Below are 24,419 nucleotides of genomic sequence, written 5' to 3' on the forward strand. Positions count from 1 at the left end.
AACTAAACAACCATGTAGTTTAATTAACCAGCATTCCCTCTTATTGACTATTATCCACTTCAAGCATGAAATTTTAATTTTCCAAAAGACAGAATAGGTAAGTTTCAGAAACATATTAAACACAAATCTAATTCTAAGTATTCTATAAGCTAAACTCTTTGGGGATTAAAGAGGAAGAGAGAATAGACTCAAATATTGGCAGCAGCATTTATCACATATTCTTAGTAAAATGAAGAAATTTAAATATCCATCAAAATAATGTTAATATTTAATATTGAAATTAAAAATACCTAGCCATTAATGAGACAAAACATGAAAGGTTAAAAGCATATAGGTATGTTATCGTTAAACCTGATTCAGTTGGTAAAAATATTTTATTATTTTACGTCAGAATAGTATTTCAGAATATGACCAATGAAATCAAAATATAATAGTTGAGTGCATACAATTTTAAAAAGTAAGTAAAATTACAGAATATGCAATGAGTAAAATCTTTTCAAATAAGGTAAAAAAAAATAATATTTCTATCATTCTTAACACCTACCATAAATAATATAAGACAAATAAAATTACTAATAGAGTTATATTTCTCCAAAATATAAATGTTTCATTCTGTGACCACTTGGGATTTTTTTTCCCCAGTAGACTAACATAATCACATAAACTTACACTAGTAGATAATTCCCATGATGAATTTATAGGTCCTACCTATAATTTGTAGGTCCAGGGATACAAAGATGTCATATATGTCTGAGGAAAATGTAAGAGCTTATAACAACAACAAAAAATGATATAAGTGTGGAACTTACAGGAAGCTCTTTATGTTTTTCTGCATCTTTTAAAATTTTATAAGTGAACAATGACTCAAAAAAAATTTCAACACCACTCATTTTTTCTAATAGCTTCCAACAACTACCCAACAAAGTTGGGTAGTTGCCCTCCCCGTCTAGTGGCAGAAATTGTCAAGATCTCTTAGGATATTGTAATAGTAGTAGAAAGCAACCTGGCTAGGCACCCAGATTTTCGAGGAAGGCCGTAGAAGCTAGCCACTCGGAGTAGAAACCTCCCAAACTGTGAACCTCAGAGAGTAGAGTGAGTGAATTATTGGATATACTCAATAAAAATATTAATTTAAAACATATTTACCAAACATAAATTTTAAAATGTTACCAAAGACATAATGAGAAAGTGGAAAATGTCATCACTAAAGCCGCAATTAGAGAAAACAAGCAGTACTCTTTTACAAATTATTAATGTTATTTTAAAAGTATAGGCCATAGAATGTGTACTTGAGTAAAATCTCCTATATTTCTTTTAAAATTTGTCTGCCCAAGATTAATTTGGCATAATGACAAGCTTTTACACACAAATGATGCAAGAATGAGAAAACAATGTACCTAATCATCTTGAATATGTAAAAAAAAAAAAAAATGAAGAAATTATTCAAATGAACATACAGCCATCTTAATTTAAAAATCTGTTACTGATGACATAACGGGTTCCGGGTTGTTCTGCCGACCGTGCCCCATCTGCTGGGGTTGGGGGGTGGGATAGACAGGCGCTGTCGGATGACCACTCCCTGCTGTCAGCCTTCTTCCTGAATTGCTTTTGCTTCAGACACCCATTTTTCCCAGGACACACCACCGTCCTGAGACAGTCAACAAACGCTCCAACCTCTGATCAACTGGGGATATAATTGCCAGTTTTTCTCCCCTCAACTTCAAACAGCGATGAAGAACCATCCCAACCACAGATCCTGCTGTGAGGTTGGCCAAAGCCATGTTCAGACCACATTACAGCCCGCCCTTCCTCTTTGTCCAGACCTGCTTCCTTCCTTCCCTTGTCCAGCCTTTCCTTTCCCTTCCCTCTCTTCCAAGGGTGTTCATTTCAAGTGTGCTCACCAATACCTCTTTTCTGCATTGTAATCTGCACCTCAGAGTCAGCTTTCTAGGGAATTAAACTACAACATATGCTAAGTAACTTATGACCCCTGGCATGGACAGCCTCTCCAATGCAGAAAATACTAGGGACAAGAAAAAAAATACTCAATTCTCCTGCAAATCTGATTATTATTAATCTACATGTGTTACAATATCATCTTTAAAGGAAGAGTTTAAGGAACCAAAAGAATGTCATAGCCTTTTTTTTATGTGGTGACCTGTGAAACTTGAAGAATTACAATGAATGTGAGTAGTGGCAACTATGTAAATACGTACAACTTAAATTAAGAATCTAAGGAATGCGTACTCATGAACTATTGCATGTATAAGAAATAAACAAGCTTTAAGTTGGTTCTCTATAATCTAATATGATGCAAGTTGAAGTACTATAATATATACTTAGAGCAAGAAGTTATTTGACATATTTGTGACTATGTTAGAGCTCTCAGGATATATTTAACTTCATCAGGAGAGGATTTAGCTTTTCAAAATAAAAATGCGTTAGAAATTACGCAAGTTCTACTATAGCTTCCCGAGAAAGCCTATTAAATCAAGTAACCGTGACCGTAGATATTAGAGCAGGTAACTGTTGAAACTATCAAAAGGAATTTTATTACCACGAAAGCAAGATATGTAACTTTCATAACAAATTGTTAAATTCTAAGACTTAATGCCTTATTATCAAGACTAAAGTTTTGCATTTTAGAATAAGCTTGTGTTTAATCATTTGATCTGTGTGATTTATACATAATAACATTGTTTGTTTTAGTTCATATTGATAAATAATGTGCCAAACTTTGGGAGGATTTTTGGGCTAGTGATGGCCTTGCTATGTACCATGAGTATATGAGACATTTTAAAGGACTAACCAAAAATTCAACAGTGAATGAATTATTTAAACTGGTTTAATAATGAAAAGATTAAAGAAATAATTCCCACCAATCATTACAACTCCAAGCCTTCAGTTTTAGATTTGTATCAGATATTGTTCTGACATAAGCAAGATAACATCACAGAAGTTGAAATTAATTACTCATAATGGATTGCTATTACATGAATCATAATTATTTTCAATTTTTCATTCATTTAGTCATCACATACAGGGGTGGGCAAAATGGGTTTATAGTTGTGATACAAAGAAATAACACAATAAATAATAAATTATATAATAGAATGAACTGCGTTTTGTGTACTCATAACTGTAAACCGACTTTTGCTCACCCTGTATTTTTTTTTTGAGATTTTATCAGTTTATTTGAACCAAACTAGTGACAACAGCTGAAAATCAAAATCTTAATGGGTTGCGAAAATGCTCCACAAAATGGCAGTTTCACCATTTATTTTATATATCAGAATCAAAGGGGAAAATGTAAGGGGTCACATGAAATCCACTGGTGATAGATTAGGGAGACAGGAAAAAGCAAAGTGGGGAAATCTCTGAGATTGGGTAAAAACTAAAACGGATAGATAATACTTCTTTTACATAGGTGGGTGGGTATAGGAGAGTTAACAGTTAACAACCCCAGCACCTAGAGATGCTAGGTGTGCTTTACTTATTTCAATTAAAATTATACTAGAGGTGTTTTCTGTCAAACAGAGACAAAACAGATTATTCACTCACACAGCTCAATAGACAATTCTGTTTTTTTAAGCTTTTCGAGATGGCAGGGAGTTGTCAGCATAGAGGAGAGGAAGAGAGAAAGCAGACGGATGGACAGTGTGAGCAGCTGGATGGAAAAGAAGGAAGGTCAGAATCTACAGGAGGAGGAGGGTAAAGTACTGGTGTGGCACCACGTGGTTAGAGGAGTCAAAAAGATTTAGAGCTCTGAGGAGAGGGGAGAGGGCGAGGAGGAAAGAGGCACAGTCACAGTTTGTAAGGAGGGAGGAGGGGTCAGAGAAGAGACAGCGACAGCTTCTAAGGAGGGGGGAGTGGACGAAGAACACAGTGGAGAAGGGAGGGGTTCCCGGCCTGCAGGGGAGGAGAAAGACTGGATTTGCAGGTGAATGAGAAAACAGGATTCTGCGAAGGGAAGGGGCTTTCTGGAGGGAAGAGAGATTTGCAGAGGGACCAGAGAGGGGTTCTGAGAGAAGGGTGCCCTTGGGGGTCAGGCAGGAGGGAGAGAGTTGGGAGTCCACGGAGAAGGAAATATTAGGAGTGGAGGTTTTAGGTAAGGTTTCTTTGGCCAGAAACGGAAGGCACAGAAATTAAGGACAGGAGAGAAGGGAGAAGAAAGCCTGCATGTAAGGAATTTCTGATGCCCTCCCCGTCTGGTGGCAGAAATTGTCAAGATCTCTTAGGATATTGTAATAGTAGTAGAAAGCAACCTGGCTAGGCACCCAGACTTTCGAGGAAGGCCGTAGAAGCTAGCCGCTCAGAGTAGAAACCTCCCAAACTGTGAACCTCAGAGAGTAGAGTGAGTCCTGAAGGAGTAGAGGAATAGTCTCTGAGGCCTGAGGTTGGGAGGAGCCCGTGTTCTGAGGGGAGCTTGGCTGGATGGTTTGGACTGAGAGGAGCCCACAGTAGAGGAGACTGGTGAGAGAAGGGGGCGTCCCCGACTTCAGTCATAGTTTCGAGAGGAGAAAATCTCTGTAGAGAGAGAGTCTCAGACAGGAGGTCGTCACCCCAAGGCTGAGATTCCGGGACGTAGGAGAGTGGCCTGGCTAGGTGCAACTAGACTTTCATAGAAGTCCATAAAGGAGTAGAGGCAGACCACCCGTAGATATGGGGTCCGAAGTCAAAACCGTCTGACCAGGAAGGGGTGTTTTTAGAGAGAAATTTAGAGGCCAACCGGGGAAGGGAGAGGGAGAAACTCCTTACCTTTCTGGTCCGGCAGGGGTTCAGGACAGGGTTAGACTGCCGGCCAATCAAACTACAATTACACATCCAAACAGAATCAGGGAGTAAGCCCGGGACGAGTTGCCGCTGCCCATTGCTTCCCTGGTTGTAAGTTTGGACGGCAAAGAGGGATAGTCCAGGCAGTTAGTACCCTGTCCCGAGTTTCAGCACCAGATGTTGGAATCCAGGGGACTCCGAAAGACCAGAGTAACAGGCTTTATTGAAAGGAACAAAGGAACCCTGCCGGGCACTTCTCTTGGGGAGAAGAGCCTCATACAAGCTAGGGAGATGAATTTATAGGGTTAAAAGGAGGGTTTCAAGCAAGTAGGTGTTGAGTCAAAAGTCCTGGTATGCTTCCTTCTGTGGTTTTACGATATCGGCTTCTTGAAATGTTTCTCCTTGGGGGGGCCGACCAGCTTCCTAGAACTTTTCTGTTTCAGGGGCTATATAGTCCAGTAAGTAAGGGTGGGGTCAGATAGACAAGCGGAACAGCAAAAGGGCAGCTTGGAAGTTCTGGTGAATTCATGTATCTATCACTATCTAATAGAAGGGTGAGTTAAGAATCAGACATGGATATGGAGAATTTTGAGGAAATAGAACATTTTGCCTGCCCACCACCCTACCTGCTGTTCATTTTGTAGACCAGCTACCTGGAGCAGTATGGCTAAGGGGAGGAGGAATGTCTCTGAGTTTTCAGCTTGGAGGAGGAGTTCAGATTGCCAGAACTGGACCAGCTCTTCTGAGTTCCTGGGGTGGAGGCCCTGTGGCTTCCTTGAAAGGCTCTGCACCATCCCCCAACCCCACCCCTCCATCAATATCCTCCCTGTCCCACCAGCCCTGTGCCACTGGAGCTTGGGCCACCAAGGTGTGCAGGCCAAATCTGGCCTCACTGTAAGGGCTCAGGGGAGACCCAGTGGGAGTTAGCTGTGCCCGCTGCAGGGGAAAAGGACTTCTTGGTTCCCAGTGATTCTGGGAGAACGGCTTGCTATTCTGCAGTCAATCTCAGCCCCAAACTAACAAAGGTTCTATAAATAAAGGTTGGGACCAGAGGAGGGGGGTGCTTGTTTGCTAAGGGGCATATGCGTGACATGGCTGCCAATTATGACACGGCTGCCAGTTGTGACACGGTGACTAGTTGTGACACCGGTGTCAGTTTTTCACTTTATCTCAGCGCATGGTACTGGTACCTCATTCACTCAGGTCGCGTGCTGTGAACTACTTGTCTGGGTCACATTCTGTGTCCCAATTGTGCGAATCGCTCTCTGTGTCCCGAACGTCATGTCCAGGATGCACTTCTGGGCCCCACGGCTCCTATTTATGTGGCAGCTGTTGTGGCTCCTGGTCCAGGCTCACCTGCTTGCAGAGCGGGCCCTGGACCCTAACCTGCTGACCCCTACCACCCGGGGGCTCACCGAACCCTGGCCTCAGGATCAACACAACCTCGCTGAAGAGCCCTCATATGCTCCTAGACAGAATGAATTTCCCTCCCAACACGAAGCCTCAGCTCTGCAGACCGAGGCCCCTGAGGAAGTAAGAAATTTCTCTAACCCTCCAGGAAGACCCAGCTCAGCAACTGGGAGTCCCTCAGAAGGAAAAAACATTTGTTATAAAAGAGGAGGCTATACAAGTGCCTCCAAAGAAGGGCTCAGCTCCACCCCAAGGGCACTTTGCCAGTGCAGAGCTTTCTGCAGGTAATGAAGAGGGTCCCACTCAGCCTCCAGAGATCCCTGAGGTGACTCTCCACCATCCAGAGCCCCCTCAAGCTCAGCAGCCAACCATTCCTAAAATCGTGGTTCAGCCAGTGGACCTGGGGCTCACCATCACCCCACGTCCTATGGAGGAGGTTGAACAACCTACCACCCTGCAGCAGAATACAGCATTTCCACAGCACCCTGAGGTGACACATCCTCATCGAGAGTCTGCTCAACCTCAGCAGTCACCTGCTCCTCAGGTCACAGTCCAATGTGTGGACCCGGGGCTCAGTGTCAACCCACATCCTATGGAGGAGGCTGAACAACCTGCAGCAGACTACAGCTCCTCCAGAGCACCCTGAGGTGGCACGTTCACATCTAGATTCTGTTCAAAGTCAGCAGCCAAGGAGACTAAGGAGACTAAGTGACCCCTTGCCAGGGTCATGGAAGGTACTAGAGCTCTGCAACCAGAGCCATCCAAACTACTTCCTCCTACAACTGAAGAGAAAGCCACCACGAGTGTGTGTAAGCTCTGCTCCTGCAGGAACGAGACGCTGTCCCGGGTGACTCTCGGCCCAAAGCGAGTGTGTGTAAGCTCTGCTCCTGCAGGAACGAGACGCTGTCCTGGGTGGCTTGCGGCCCAAAGCAGACTCTCTGCAGCGTCCCTGTGCTGCAGCCCAGCACCAACAATGACACCTTCACCACCTGGTAAGACTCCCCTGCCCTCGTTTGTTCTCTGCATCCTGCCTCACAAGGCAGCCTATTTCTGAAGTCATCCTGAGCTCCCCACATCTTCCCCAGCTCAGCTTGACTGATGTGGATTTTCTTTTGTCAACCATCCCTTATCTTCATTCCCCTTCTTACTATTGTTTCCCATTTACTAGTCTGTTCCTTGTAACTGCCCATATTATTTTTCCTTATTCATCTTTTTAGCCCAGCACTTCATTCCTTAACCCAGGGGTCCCCAAACTACGGCCTGCGGGCCGCATGCGGCCCCCTGAGGCCATTTATCCGGCCCCCACCACACTTCCGGAAGGGGCACCTCTTTCATTGGTGGTCAGTGAGAGGAGCATAGTTCCCATTGAAATACTGGTCAGTTTGTTGATTTAAATTTACTTGTTCTTTATTTTAAATATTGTATTTGTTCCCATTTTGTTTTTTTACTTTAAAATAAGATGTGTGCAGTATGCATAGGGATTTATTCATAGTTTTTTTTATAGTCCAGCCCTCCAATGGTCTGAGGGACAGTGAACTGGCCCCCTGTGTAAAAAGTTTGGGGACCCCTGCCTTAACCTCTACTCTCCCACTTTTAATCCATTCCCTTTACAGCAATGTGGCCCTTCCCCATCTCACTGGTGGTGATACAACATAGTGGTTAAGAGTAGAGATTCTAGAGTCAGAGTGACTGGGTTTGAACCCAAGTAAGTCATTCATTAGTGTTGACTTTTTTTTTTTTTTTTTTGGTGGACAGAGATAGAGAATCAGAGAGGGACAGATAGGAACAGACAGAGAAGAAGGAGAGAGATGAGAAACATCAGTTCTTCATTGCAGCTTCTTAGTCTCCTTAGTTGTTCATTTGTTGCTTTCTCATATGTGCCTTGACTGGGGGGTCTGCAGCAGAGTAAGTAACTCCTTCCTCAATCCAGCAACCTTTAGGCTCAAGCCAGTGACTATGGGGTCATCCCTATGATCCCACGCTCAAGCCAGCGACCCTGCACTCAAGCTGGTGAGAATGTGCTGAAGCCAGATGAAACGACGCTTAACCAAGTAACCTTGGAGTTTCGAACCTGGGTCCTCTGCATCCCAGTCTGATGCTCTATTCACGGTGCCAATGCTTGTCAGGCCCATATTCATCATACTGCGATCTGTGGGCCACGACGGCGTTCATTTCCCTCTACCGTCCACCACTGGATAGTCTCCACTTTTTGGCTGACCTTTGAAATTTTGTACCATGAGTATATTGAATTTTATTCAGCAACCTCTGCCCTGCTGTGTGGTTTCTTTCTTCTCTGCTGACTGGATCCAGTACCCAGAGTCAGTTATGGCTTTGCCTCCAGGACAAGGTGACCCAGTAATGCGTTCAGGCGACGGTCCGCCCGTCTCCCGCGCGAGGGAGCCTGTGGGCAGTGGGCGGCGCGGCTCCCGCCTTTGGTCCTGGCTCTTGCCTCCTCTCCCGCATCGGCTCCCTCGGCGCCTCTCCTTCCTCCCCTCCCCCGCTGCTCCCTGCCCTGCGCTTGTGGCCCGCGCCCCAGCAGCCGCGCAAGTACTAGAGCGCAGGACTAGAGGCAGCCTCACCTTGTATTTTTTTAGTACTATATTAGGTCAGTATTGTTGCATAATAAGTTACCTTAAAACAGGGGTCCCCAAACTACGGCCCGCGGGCTGCATGCGGCCCCCTGAGGCCATTTATCCGGCCCCCGCTGCACTTCCGGAAGGGGCACCTCTTTTTTTTCTTTCTTTTTTTTTTTTTTCCTTTTCTGCATTTTTCTGAAGCTGGAAACGGGGAGGCAGTCAGACAGACTCCCACATGTGCCCGACCCGGATCCAACCGGCATGCCCACCAGGGGGCGATGCTCTGCCCATCTGGGGCGTCGCTCTGTCGAGACCAGAGCCATTCTAGCGCCTGAGGCAGAGGCCAAGGAGCCATCCCCAGCACCCGGGCCATCTTTTGCTCCAATGGAGCCTTGGCTGCGGGAGGGGAAGAGAGAGACAGAGAAGAAGGAGAGGGGGAGGGGTGGAGAAGCAGATGGGCGCTTCTCCTGTGTGCCCTGGCTGGGAATCGAACCAGGGACTTCCACAAACCAGGCCAATGCTCTACCACTGAGCCAACCGGCCAGGGTCAAGGGGCACCTCTTTCATTGGTGGTCAGTGAGAGGAGCATAGTTCCCATTGAAATACTGGTCAGTTTGTTGATTTAAATTTACTTGTTCTTTATTTTAAATATTGTATTTGTTCCCGTTTTGTTTTTTACTTTAAAATAAGATATGTACAGTGTACATAGGGATTTGTTCATAGTTTTTTTTTTATAGTCCGGCCCTCCAACGGTCTGAGGGACAGTGAACTGGCCCCCTGTGTAAAAAGTTTGGGGACCCCTGCCTTAAAATGTAGCCACTTCAATCAATGAGCATTTGTTGGCATCGACAATTTCTGAGGCTCAGACTTCAACAGCACCTGAGTTGGGTGGTTCTGACTCAAGGTCTCTCAGGAGGTTGTAGTCAAGCTGTTGGCCTGGTCTGCAACCTTCTCAAAGCTCCATTCAGGTTACAGAATTCACCTCTCAGCTCACTCAGGCATGGACAGGCCTCAGGTCCTTGCCATGTGGGCTTTGCACAGCATGGCAACTGGCTTCCCACAGAGAAGAAAGAACAAGAGAGCACCCAAGGTAGCATGTGCAGTATAGTACTTTATAACCTAACCTCAGCAGCGCTATATCATCGCAGCTGCTGTGTTCTCTTGGGGATCACACGAACCAACTCTTGCTCCATGTAGGAGCGGGCAAACAAGCATGTGGACACCAGAAGGCAGGGATCAGTGGGGGCCATCTTGCAGGTTGGCTCATGCAAGCACCTTCCATTGACTAAGAAATACACGAGGCATTAGAGAGAAAACAGACATGAATCCTTCTTTCATGGGGCTTTCATTTTGAAAACAAATCTGACCTTAAACAAATAATTATGTTTCTACTATCATCAATTGTGTCTGAATGAATGAGCACGTGGTGCTATAGGCAAGTGTCATGGGGGAAATCACTGAAGGCTTCACTGAGAAAGTGTCACAACTAAGGATGAATTAGAGAAGTTGGGTAAAAAAAAAACTTTAAAGGCAATATGGTAGATTTAATTTGAGGAAAGATAGTATTGAAATAAGCTTTTAAATTGAGAGACTGTAGAATGAAACCTTGTATGTTCCTCTTTAGAAAAATATAGCATCATAAATGTTTTTTTCCACTAAGAACGGAAGTTCATTTCTGAACAGTAAATAACAGCGTAGTCAGATTCTGAAGGCTGGAGGTAGTATCAAAGCAGCTACATGTCTCAGTTGACTGAACTTGCTATTCTTAAACTCCTGACATTCGAAGACAGGTAAGAATTTTCCCAGTGACATTAAAGCTGTTCATTTACTTTCTTGTTACACACATTAAAGCCCTTGAAGTAACTAGTTGTTTACAATGCCTGTGAAACATTGTTATTTACTTGAGTCATAAAACAATAGCTACTGTGAAAATTAATGATGGATTAAAAGCTGTAACTATTGTATATGATTCACAAGTAAGCTTACTAAGCTTTCCTAAAGGTGTATTTTACTGAAAGGCTATAAAAACAAGTTTGCAAAGAAGTCATTAAAAAAAGCTATCCTACAGTTCTCATCCCACTGCAGTAGAAAATTTTTAATAAGGTGAGTTGTAAAATCTTATTTTTCTCCCACCAAATTGAGACTTGGTTCTTGGGGGGGAGGGACAGAAAGATATGGAAAAAAATCCTTCTCTAATTTATAAATCTTAGCAATTTTTCATTTTAAGTATTACTATTTTTGTTAAAATATTGACAGATAGCTGACATGACCTCTCCACTATTGTGAATATTCTGGGGTGTGTGTGTGTGTGTGTGTACTATATCACTAGGAGAAAGCAGTTCTTTTCAAAGATTGGCCCCAGACCACCAGCAGCAACATCACCTGGGAAGTGGTTAGGAATGCAAATTATCATGCTGACCCCAAAACCACTGAATCAGAAACCTTGGGGTGGGGGAGTCCAGCAGCCAGGTTTTTAACAAGAAAGGTGATTCTAATACCCTGAAGTTTGGGAACCAGTGAGATAGAGCATCACTCATTGTTGTCAACTCTTTGATCTTGCTCCTGTAACTAATCAAGACCTACAGAAGTGATTTTGCAGTTCAAACAAACCGACTTTTTTTTTGCAGTTGCAATTCAGCGGTTCAACCAACTCTACCAGGATGAGGTTCACAGGCCGTTCCCATCCCCCTCTCAGAGTTGCAGGACAGGTAAAAGCAGAACAGAGATGTGTTGCCAGGGATTATCTACAGCTATCCCGAGCCTTCCACAAATTTAGCATTGATTCAGGGGACGATACCCTTCCTAGCACACTGTGATTTAATCAATGTTTTTAGCCATGGAATAGAGCCACAGTGGGGTAAAGAAGAGACTCATCTGGATTGGCAGCCAGCTGCTCTGGACAGACGCCAGGTGTGAATCTGACTCTGTGACATGCAATGACTCTGCTGGTCTAACCTCTCAACACCATTTCCTCATCTGTCCAATGAAGATTCAGTTTTCCATAAATTGGGTCTTTTCAAAAAGACTTTCTTCTAACATCTAATCTCATAGTCCTTCAGAAATACATCATGAGTCGAGTCATGAAACAGCCTGGTCTCCTAGGACTTCCTGGTGTTAGCATTGAAAGTCTCTCATTCAGATCATCCGAGTCCCTGGTGACCTGGGACTAGACCAAAGTGGAATAAAAATTTCAACCCCTGTGACTCTAAAGCATGGTTGTGTAGCTGAGTCACCTTGCTCACAAATCTTTGATTCCAGTCAAAAGTCAAAATATAATATCCAGGGAGAAAGAAAGAAACAGACACCGAGACCTTGGCCTGCCTGTAGAGTAGCCCAACAGCCTGGACTCAACGGTCAGGTGGGTCTATTATCAGAAGAGGCAGATAGAGGGACTGCAGCTCCCGGAAGTAGAAACAGTTCTTAGAGCTGGCCCTTCCTGGCTAGCCTGCTTACAGCTTCTATTTCTTTATTTATTTATTCATTTTTAGAGAGGAGATAGAGGGGGAGAGAGAGAGAGAGAGAGAGGAGAGACATAGAGAGAAGGGGAGGAGGAGCTGGAAGCATCAACTCCCATATGTGCCTTGACCAGGCAAGCCCAAGGTTTCAAACCAGTGACCTCAGCATTTCCAGGTCGACGCTTTATCCACTGCGCCACCACAGGTGAGGCCAGCTTCTATTTCTCAATGGCGGCACTGATAGCCAGATGCCCAAACATTGACCTCAGTGGTAACATCCCCAGTTCCCATGGAGGGGGGGGGGACCATGTGGTCAAGTATTCATTCATAGGTTGTGTCTCAGCAGATGCAGCTATTCATTTCTAGAGTCAGTAGTTTCCAATAGTATGTATCTATTTCTTTCCCATATACTCTGACCATGCAAATAACTTGCTGTATTCAATTTCCAATCATTCATAATCTTCAGACTGTATTCACCCCTTTTAAATTCACAGTGGAATCACTACTTAGTTTTGTGAATAGTTGGAGGAGATCCTGAGAGTGGGTAATTTCTTCACAAACTGCATTTCCTCATAGCACTACACCAAATGCTAAGTATTTTTAGTGAAGTATCTTTCCAATTATGCTAATTTAATGAGTCATCTGATTTACACTTGGCATGATAAATGATAACCACTGTGGTGAAAATAACAATTCACAAGATGAGTTTTCATTCTAACATTGCAGGTCTTGTGGCTATTTGACATTGGCAAGTCATTTTGTCTCTATGGTGTTTAGCCTATTATATATAAAATGGTAAAATTAATCTTTGCTTTTATGATTGAATATTATTAGGTAGGCTGAAGGCAAATACATATGATAGGAACAATATAAACATCAGGAAATTATCAAACCTTATAATGATTCAAAGCAATAAAGTTTAAGATTATTTTAAGCCTTTCTTTTGGAATATAGAAGTCCTAATCTTTTAGACATAAAGTAAACTAAACTAAATTAAACTAAACTAAACTAAACTAAACTAAACTAAACTAAACTGGTGGCCCTGGCTGGTTGGCTCAGCGGTAGAGGGTCGGCCTGGCGTGCGGGGGACCCGGGTTCGATTCCCAGCCAGGGCACATAGGAGAAGCGCCTATTTGCTTCTCCACCCCCCCCCCCTTCCTCTCTGTCTCTCTCTTCCCCTCCCGCAGCCAAGGCTCCATTGGAGCAAAGATGGCCTGGGCGCTGGGTATGGCTCCTTGGCCTCTGCCCCAGGCGCTAGAGTGGCTCTGGTCGCGGCAGAGCGATGCCCCAGAGGGGCAGAGCCTCGCCCCCTGGTGGGCGCGCCGGGTGGATCCCGGTGGGGCGCATGCGGGAGTCTGTCTGTCTCTCCCCGTTTCCAGCTTTAGAAAAATACAAAAAATTTAAAGTAAACTTTAAATTTACTTTAAAGCAAGATTTTTTTATGTATATGTGTAAATATGAAGTTTTACACATATACATCTAATATTTAATAGATTTTTCCAAAATCTAGTTATACTTGATCCTTCTTCAAAATTATTCCTACACTAATAAAATTATAGTGTTAATGAGGACAAAACATTCCTGTTTGGTGATGTCTTCTAGACAGAAAAGAAAAATACTATTTTGGTGTTCATCCACTCCATATCCAATTACTTCTGGTGTATTCTTCTTCAAGGCAGTGCCTAAATCTTGACCTAGGGTGTTTCATACTTTGCACCTCTAATTTAATAAAGACCATGGTAGATGTGGGGGGCTTTTTACTCAACCAAAACCTTATTGGGTCTGTTCATGTCTCAGATTTTCACCACCAACACATTTTTGGCCTTCAATAATTTAACGACAACCTCTTTGTTTCTGGTTCAAGTTTATCTGGAGGCACAGCCAACCATGTTTGCACCGGGTAGGAATGAGACTTTTTCAAGCACTTATGAAAGCTAGAGATAACAAGGAAATAATCTTAATACTGAGAAGTAACTATCATTACCATTTTATTGGAAGCAAGATTTTTTTATGTATATGTGTAAATATGAAGATTTAAAATATCCAGATATTTTGTTTAAGATAACAATTATATGTCTACTTTCAAAAAATTAGAAAACACCAAAACACATGTAGAACAAAATAGATAATACTCATAATCAAACACTTAATGTGTACAGATACCCATTTTCTCAAATAAAAATAGGATCACAGTGCTTTGTAAGATTACTCTGCTTTGTAACCTACTTTCCCTATTTAAAGATATCATCTCACTTTACAAAATATTATCCATCCCTGTTCCAGTGGTAATTTTGTCCCCAGGGACATTTGTCAATATTTGGAGACATTTTTTGTTGTAACAAGAAAGGGCATCTAGCAGACGGAGGCCAGGAATGTTGCTCAACATCCTATAGGGCAAGACTCCCCACCCTGCAAGACAAAAAAAATTACCCATTCAAAATGTCAATAGTGCCAAGGCTGAGAACCCTATTCCTCAAGGTCTCCTTTTTTTTTTTTTTTTTTTTTTGTGGCAGAGATAGAGTCAGAGAGATGGATAGGGACAGACAGACAGGAAGGGAGAGAGATGAGAAACATCAATTCTTTCGTTGAGGCTCCTTAGTTGTTCATTGATTGCTTTCTTATATGTGCCTTGACAGGGGGACTACAGCAGACTGAGTGACCCCTTGCTTGAGCCAGCGACCTTGGGCTCAAGCTGGTGAGCCTTGCTCAAACCAGATGAGCCTGTGCTCAAGCTGGCGACATTGGGGTCTGGAACCTGGGTCCTCCACATCCCAGTCCGATGCTCTATCCACTGAACCACAGCCTGGTCAGGCTCCTCCTCTTTTCAGAGATAATGGATTTTAGAGGAATGTTTCAGTTACATTGGCAAACTGTCAGGATCCCTATAGTCCCAATCCATCACAAATATTGCCAAGAATCCGTTTTTCTTCCAACTAAGAGCAAACCTGGCAAGGATACTGATGGGAAGAGGCAACAATGTTTCCAAAATCTTATAGTGGTTTTCAACCTTCTAAACTTGGGGGACCAGTGACAATGGGAGAATTATTTCAGAGACTGCAAAGGCAGAAATCACCCTGAGCATAAGCAAATTTGATTAAGATAGTCAGGTCTATAATCTTCATACAACACCAGGGTTGTTAGCTCTTTCGCAGACCGGCATGAAATTTCTAGGAGACATGCACCATTCTGTGGACCGGCAGCTGAAAGCACATAACTACTTTCTCTGACAAGTACCTGGATTCCCGGGAGGGCCAGTAGGCCTGCAATCTCTGAGATGTTCTCACACGTGGATGCAACATTCACAAACATAACTGACTCTAGAAAGACCTTTCTTCATCTTTCCCCTTCGGGCTGCACTCGGGATGCCCCCCAGTCTTGACCCTCTGTGCCACCCACTTGGTCCATCAACCTCTGAGCTCCAGTGGAGTGTGAAGACCCAACTCTTCATATGACGAGAAGGTCTGAGGTCCTAGACTGCCAGTCTTCGTCTCTGTGCTGCATTTTTTTTTTAGAGATAACCACAAGCATCAGTCACTTTTCTTCCAAACGTGCATCAACCACACATACTTCTAGAACCAAAACTTTGCAAAAAAAACAAAGTTTACTTTTCATCATGTCTCCTAGCTAACAGAGGGAAACTGATTGCTTCTTTCACCTCAGACTTTTCTCATATTTGTCTACTTACTTCTGAGAGGCGATTTGTCTGTTTTTATCTCATGATATCCCCATGCATTTTACTGGCAAAAGAGAATTTTATTGTGAATAGATTAAAATTTAAGAAAGCTCTCATTAGCAAATATACCTGGTATTCTATTTTTTCACTACTATGAACATTTTGACAAAAACCCTGTCCGTATGCCTTTATATAATGTCTTATTCTTTCTCTATAATAAATTTCTAAATTTAAATTACTGATTCAAAAATATGGCCATTTTAAGTATACTTGTAACAATATTCAGCATAGTTTTAAAATATATTGTGTAATTATAAGAATATACAGTATAGCTGTAACAATAAACAGACCCATCAAACCTGTGTGAAATTTCCTGCTTCCCCACATCCTCTCCTACTGCGTTTCACAGATCTTTTAAATCTTCACAAACTTATTAGGTGAAAAATAAGTTATTTGATTTGTAACGCACATGTGCATAGTTCAATATTTATTACCATTTGCATTTTTGGAATTTTAAAAATTGTGCTGTGTCGGTGTTTTTTAATTTGTAACACTTCTTTGTCTTCTATAGACAAATACTTTTTAAAATTATTTTTAAATTTTATAAGGTGTGATTTTCTGAATAGAAGTTGAATTTTTGGTACCCAGTTGTAACAATCATTTCTTTTATAGTTTCTAACTTCTGTATAATGAGTGGTCCTATCTTCCCCAAATCTCTACCTAAGTATTTTCTTATTAGGGGGAATGTGTCAAATATACAGTTAAGGATGGCTTTAAGTTTTATTTTTCTTTGTCTTAGCTTTGTTTTTTCTTTTTCTTTGTTTTTATGATTGCTACTTATCTCTGTATCATTTATAAAACACTCTATCTTTCCTCACTGATTCTAAATAGCCTTTTCTCTACCATTGATGTATCTAAATAGTGTGCCAGCTAACTAACCTGTTATTATATGATAGCCAAGTCCTTCTTCATCTCTTCTTTTTAATTGTTTCATAAGTTTAGTTTTCCCCAAGTGGCTTTCATGCAAAACCAAAACAAAACAAAAAAGAAAAGAAAAAGAAGAAATTCCATTGACATTACTTAAAAGTAAATTCAAATTTTGATAAATTTTGTGAGAAACTGACATCTTTACAATATTGACTTTTCTTAAGCAGTGCTTCTACTTAAATGTTATGCATGGTTATTTAAAACCATCACGCCTATATAATGCAGCGATTGTTTAAGCAGAGAAAAGAAACTGATGGCAAAATGCCCTCCTGCCTCCCAGCCTCACTCCCCTCTCCATCATCCCGTGTCCCCCATGACAGAGCACTGGGCCACACCATTGGCTGCCACCTCTGCTTTCTGGGCATTCTAGACTAAGACAATAAAAACTCAGTAGAGAAAAGAGTCAAGAACTTGAAGGGACACTTCATAGTAGAGAAACCTCTAATCACTTATAAACCAGTTGGTAACTAATAACTTTATATATATATATATATATATATATATATATATATATATATATATATATATATATACACACACTATGCTTCACTAGCATTACCAGAGCCATCCTGAGATATTATTATAAAGCCACCAGATAACAAACACCCACAGTGTGCATAAAAAGGGGGGAACACTAGCATTGTCACTAGCATTGTAAACTGATACAAGCACTGAAGAAAACAGTTAAGGATTACTCAGAAAAGTGAATAATGTTCCTAAGCTGTCAATCCCACTGGTTGGTGTATATATACAAAACACTTGCAGATGTATGTCAGGGGATGCTCTCATAATGTCCGCAGCAGCATTATTGATATTTGCAATAGCCATGTACTGGCAAACCTCCACACAGTCATCAACACTAGAATGGATAAGTCACTAGTACTACAGTCACACAACAAAATACTACTCAGCAGTGAAAATAAATGTACAATCATATCCAACAATATGAACAAATTTTGCTACCATCGTGTTGTGTGAAAGAAAAGACAGAAAGGAATACAAGTGATAAATGTGCATAAAGTTTAAAAAGAGAAAAAACTAAACAGTATTTTGAATGGTACCATTATAGGTGATAAACTATAAACAAAAGCAAAAGAATGATGATCATAAAAGGTCACAGAATGTTTATCCTTGAAAGGGAGAAAGGGGAAAAGGAGAAATACACTCAAGGACAGCCATGGGGCTGGTAGATTATTGGCAATAATCTTTTTTCTCATTTTAAGCAATGTCAATATGTGTATTCACTATATTATTCCTCTTTAAAAGTCATACACACTTTATATACTTTTCTACGTGTGTTATATTTTGCCATTGTTACAGAGAAAATAGAAATATCCAGCCCACCCGTAGTCTTCCCAAGAATCTCATCAGATGCAAGTCATCTGCTCTGTTCTGTCCACCTTCTTCACACATGGAGTCAGACTTTTCAATATAATATAGAAGAAGAAACACCACCAAAAATAACTGATGCAGAATTCTTTGGGTAGTGCATGCACAGTTTAAAGAAAGACAATGGGAGGGGACTCAAATCCCCAATGAAATGATCTCTTCAGCCCATACATTTTTCAGATTTGGGGCACACAAAATATTTTGAGCAAGGTTCCTTCCCCTCAGTGAAAAGGTTGTTAGGACTCTGGACTCTGATAAACCATCTCTCCACTGTACAGTTCCTGTGGGTTCTTCAGGGGCCCAGGGACAATCTCCAGGAGTTCAGAGACCTGCCTCCCCTTAGAGGCAGTTTCGGCATCTTAGACATCCTTCTGTCAGGTTGAATTTATCAATGGCTTTGACCAGAAAGAAAAAGCCAAAATATTTCTCACTTCCAATACAATGAATAGAGGCCATAGGTGCTATCTTACTTAAGATTCTTAGCTGCAAACAATAGAAGCTGCCTGTAGTTTATAAAACAGAAAGGGAGTTTATAAAAACAACATTAGGGACTGCGTCGAATCATTAGGAAGAATGCAAAGCCATACCCAAGCTCATCTTCCAGGAACAATGTCCAAAACCCTGCAGCGAGCTGACCTGGTAAGTAATGAAGGACCACTGCTATATATCAATGCCACAGAAAGCCAGGCTTATAATCATTATCACACCAAGAACTGGAGGCCTCTGCTATCACCATGGTGGAATCCATCTGACACTTTTTTCTCAAATTGTTCACTCTCAAACTGATGTGTCTGACAGGTGAAATTTAGTTCACATGGTACACTATCCATAAGGGAGGTTGAGAATGAAAGTTCTGGATTCTACCAATGCACTGAGCAGCCAGATATCATGAACAATATCTAAAAAACATCTTTGATCTTTTGCTTAAAAAAACACCAAAAATGGAGGCTCTGGCCGGTTGGCTCAGCGGTAGAGCGTCGGCCTGGTGTGCAGGGGACCCTGGTTCGATTCCCAGCCAGGGCACATAGGAGAAGCGCCCATCTGCTTCTCCCCCCCCCCTCCTTCCTCTCTGTCTCTCTCTTCCCCTCCCGCAGCCAAGGCTCCATTGGAGCAAAGATGGCCCGGGCGCTGGGGATGGCTCCTTGGCCTCTGCCCCAGGCGCTAGAGTGGCTCTGGTCGCGGCAGAGCGATGCCCCGGAGGGGCAGAGCATCGCCCCCTGGTGGGCAGAGCGGTGCCCCTGGTGGGCGTGCCGGGTGGATCCCGGTCGGGCACATGCGGGAGTCTGTCTGACTGTCACTCCCAGCTTCAGAAAAATAAAAAAATAAAAAAAACACCAAAAACTTTGTGTGTTCTAACTTATGGAAGAACAAACATTTAGTCACTGCCAAATTCTAAGTACAGATCGAGGATATTTTTAACTCTCAAAAAAAAAAAAAAAGAACAACAATCATGAAGTTTCACCATCTGTTTTGCTCTTTTGTCCCTTGAGGGGCAATAAATTTCACCAAATCTCATGATTCAGAGGAGTCAGAGGTGGGGTCTTAGATCTCAGTCTGCATGCATATTTTATATCCATTTCCATATCTCTAGAAAAGGTTGAGTAACCAGAAATGTCCAACTCAACCATTTTGAGGGAAGTGGTTAGCATACAAGACCCTTGCCATCGTGAAGATGCACCTTTAGGTGATTCTAAGAATCCCAGAGTCTCAGGTGAGGGCTGGTGGAGAACAGTCATAGGCGGGAATGGGTGCCAATCTCATAGCTAGCGGCCATGCCTCTCCTTTACAGGCTGCTGTGATTTGAAGCTATCTTGATCTCTGGAGGGCTTTAAGACGGCAAAAGTCAGGCTCTTTTTGTTTCTATTCTATTTAGTAATTTCGAGACATTTGCTTTCTACCCCAGGGCCTTCAGCCCCAGAGGACAGCATATCTGCACATTTAAGATCTATTTTTACATAGGAACTGAAGATATCTGGTTAGTAGTGAGAGGAAGTGACAGGAAATTAGAAAACTGCTGGAATTTTATTTTTTTCACTTAAAACATTTTAAAAGCAATTTCCCCATTTTTTAGTATATTGTTATTATCATTATTATGATTTTTTTTTTTAGCTTAGAAACTGAAGTTCAGAGTTTATCATCCATCCAAGATTTTTAAAATTTTTTCATACTAGGTCTTCAGATACATGAGGAAATTGTGTTTTATTTTCTGTTTTAACTGTCAAAGCACTTAAGGCAAAAGCTTTGAGTTTTGTGAACTCTTTACATTCTGTAATGCCTGATCTATAGGGATGGTTGATCTTGATGCTCTAAATGGGTAGTTGAGAGTATTCATGGAACAGACAAGACTTCAGATGCAGCACATGGCATCTGGGGCTGAGATGATCAGGAAAGGACTGGATTCAATAAGGGAGAAAGGCTGATGGAATTAACATTTTTGAGTGAATATATGACACCTTGCTGCTCATTTTCCTGAGAGAATCTCTACTTTTCTCTCTTTTAGAACATTGAGATAGAATGTCAGTTTATAAGAAGTCACAGAGAATAGTGGGCTTTGTTTAAAACATTGAACTCCCTCTTATGATCCTAAAAATATACATGTACTGAGTCCTTCAGGCTTGAGGCAGAAATGAGAACATGTGTTACCTAAAAAGATCACCCACCCGTGAAATAGGAGTTGGGAGGTGGTCGAAGCTTCTGTTCTGGAGACTTTTAAGAGAAGGCAGTTACCAAATGAGCGAATGAATGGATAAGGGGAACATGAAAATTTCAAATATATATTTGATCATAAATGGGGATTTAATAAATGATAAAGCCACCATTCCAATTTACTGGGTAAGGATAGATGTTTTAGTTAATTCAGTTTGGCCCAACTGCCTATCCATCTGGAAGAAAGAAGAATAGAACCCCTCCGCACACCATATGGAAACAAAAATAACATATAGACTAAAAATCTAATATTTTTAATATAAAAATATAAAAATGAAGTATAGGAGACCATCTGTATAATTTAAGGGTGGGTGAAAAACATCTTCTTATGTAATACCAAAACTAGACATCACAAAAGAAGAAGTTGACCAAAGTACACCAAAATTTTAAAAATGTGTAGCAAAGTTTCCGTAAACAAAATTTATTTTATTTTAATGCTAGAATGGGAGAAATTATTTGCTACCCATATGGTTAATATTCCTGGTATATTAAAAGCTATAATATATTAATAAGTAAAATATAAAAGTGAGCAAAAAAAATATGTAATACAGTGACAGAAACTATGAAAAAAAAAATGCTCCAAATCACTCTAGTTTGGGAAATTAAAACAATGAGATGCAATTTTTCACAAGGAAAAAAAGCAAGTTATAGTGTTTTCTTTAACTACATTTATAGTATTTTTTTTTCAAGAAAGATAGGAAAGAAGAAAGGCCCTATCTATGTATTCATGTGTGTGTATATATATGTATGTGTGTGCGTGTGTGTGTGAGTGTGTGTGTGTGTGTGAATGCATGTGTGTATGTTTTGGATAATACACACCAAAGTGTTAAATTAATTACCTCAGGGTCAGGGGACGATACTGAACCAGACGAAAAGGAATTTAATTTTTCTCTTATATATCTTTGTAGTGTTTTACTTATCCTAATGAGAATTTGTTCCTTTTGTGATTAAAAAAAATCCAACAATAAAGCACTACCTTAAAATTAAATGGTTGATTGACTAGTGTAATGAATTAGGACAGTTAAGCCAACTGATTGACTATGTTATACCATTCATTGAGATGAGGACATTTTCGTTGACAATAAAATTGTTTCACATAATAAATTCTTGTTTATTTATATAGAGTTGGTAAATATCAGTCTATAGCTAAGGTTCAAAAAGTATTACTTTCTTTCAAATCAAAGTTATTACGACCTTGAGTGCTTCTATCACATGAGTCTGTTGGGACATTCTATTTCTATCATGATTGGGCCCTGTCCAAGGTCCCACCAGACATCTGGGAAATGACAAGGCTGCAAGTGCGGTAACTAATTGTGGGAAAGGAGGGCTGGGCTTGGAGACAGAAGATGTGGGTGGAGGCTGGTCTTTTACCTTCCAAATGATCTTGGCATGTTGATGCAACTCTCTGCGCCTTGATTACCTCATCTATAAAATAGGATTGGTATTATTTGTTCTGCATGGCTTACAGAGGTGTCATGGGATCATGGTGTTGAATCTTGTTAAAATGACCCATTCTGAAGCCCATGGTGATCTAGGACTTGGCTGAATGACTGCCAACTAAAAAAGAAAGCCAAGTATAAAGAAAGCCAAGTCTTTGAAAGCATAATGTGTTTATAATTAACAGAGCTTAGAGAATCGGGCAGAGGTGATAAGGGTGATCAGGAATTCAGGTCTCAGAAAGTTAAATCAACAGAAGCCTCAATAGATCTTCCTAGGACCTAAGATCTCCTAATATCTAGATCAAGTGCTTCCTCCAACAAAACTGTTGCATAGAACAGTTTATTCTTTAAAAAAATTAAATGAATTTATCTTGATTTTTAAAATTTTTTTTTTTTTTGCTTGTCACACAGAAATTTTTGCAGAATGACTAAAGACTTCATTTAAAATATCTTGGCTCTTTAGAGAGATGATTATTACCCAAATCCTTCTCCAAAAAGTCTAAGAAAACAAGGAGGTGGTTGATGAAATGTTCAATGAATGTCTGCAATGTCAAGGGTTGTGTTTACAGTCACAATTTAGTACCAATTCCCTGGGCTCAGTGAACATTCTCTGAACGAGGGGTACCCTGTACATGCAGTAGTTGAATAGTGCTTTGTTCACTCTGAAAAGTTAATGTCAAGGAAGGGTTAAAAGCTACTTAGAAAATAAGAGCCCGGGTTTTATCCTAAATTGATTAACAATTAGCTGTGGATATTGGGCCAGTGACTCCCCCTAGGTCTTTTTTAATCCTCTTGGTAAATAAGGCAATTCTACCACCGAAGATTTAGATCATTATTTTCTGATAAAACATGACAATGGAAGGTGCCAGCTAGTAGAGTCTAGCTTTTTAATTGATTGTCTAGATATTGTTTCACTTGGTATTTCTGGGCAGCTTATAATTTTTACATGTCATAGTGTAGTGTAAGCTTGGACAGTTGTGTGTGTATATATATATATATAATGCAAGTGCCTGACATAAGTTTTGGTTGCCAGTACATCCATTTGAAAGAGGCATCCACTTCAAAGTCTACTGTCTCCGAAGGATACATTCTCAGCCACAGTAATGGCTAAAGAGCCAGGCCTGCACCCACTGAGGCACCTTTGCTTTAAAGATCTTGGTTAATTTCAACAACTGACCATTTGGCTTTTTCCCTCTCCTCTTTCCATGCCTTAATTTCCTGCTCTTATGTTTTAAATTCACCAATAAAGATTGGGCCCCAGAAACCCTAGGTCCCAGTAAAAGCAGACTGCTAGGCCCCTACACACTCTTTTTCTCTCTGCTCGCGACCTAGCTGTGGGGCCCCAGGTATACGGTATAATGTCCAGATCTTATAAGTTATAAGCCTTAAATTATTTGTCAAAGTTTCTGGATGGTTATTGCTAAAATGCATCTTGTGATCATAACAAGAACCTTGAGGGCCGGTCCAGCCACATTGGTTATTGATTGGCTGAGACCAACACAAAGCAGTCTGACTTCAGTTATCACCGAAAAGTCATTATGCCTTGTGTTAGGGAACTGTTGCTTTGTAACTGGCATTGAACCAATTACATTAATAATTGACTCTCACTTCTGTTTTATTAGTAATGACTAATAAAAAGTATAGTTAAAAACAGATTCTACATTATATAAAAATTGTAATTGATGAGTTGCAACTTGACTCTAAAACCCCTCCTCCATGTAAACCACTAGTACAAGGGTCAATAAATTATGCTCCACAGGTCAAGTTCAACATGCCACTTGTTTTTGTAAATAGTTTTATTAGAAACAGCTGCCCTTGTTTCTTTACATATTATCTATAGCAGCACACATGCTATCTCAGCAAATTTGAATAATTGAGACATAGATCATAATGACCCACAAAGCCTAAAATATTTACTCTTCTGGCCCTTTACAAACATAGTTCGCTAATCCTGCACAAATGTATCTCTCACCTTAGTTGGAAGGCCTTGCCTTACAAAAGAAACTATATA

Source organism: Saccopteryx leptura, chromosome 10, assembly GCF_036850995.1.
Source record: "Saccopteryx leptura isolate mSacLep1 chromosome 10, mSacLep1_pri_phased_curated, whole genome shotgun sequence".
In the NCBI taxonomy this organism is placed as follows: domain Eukaryota; kingdom Metazoa; phylum Chordata; class Mammalia; order Chiroptera; family Emballonuridae; genus Saccopteryx; species Saccopteryx leptura.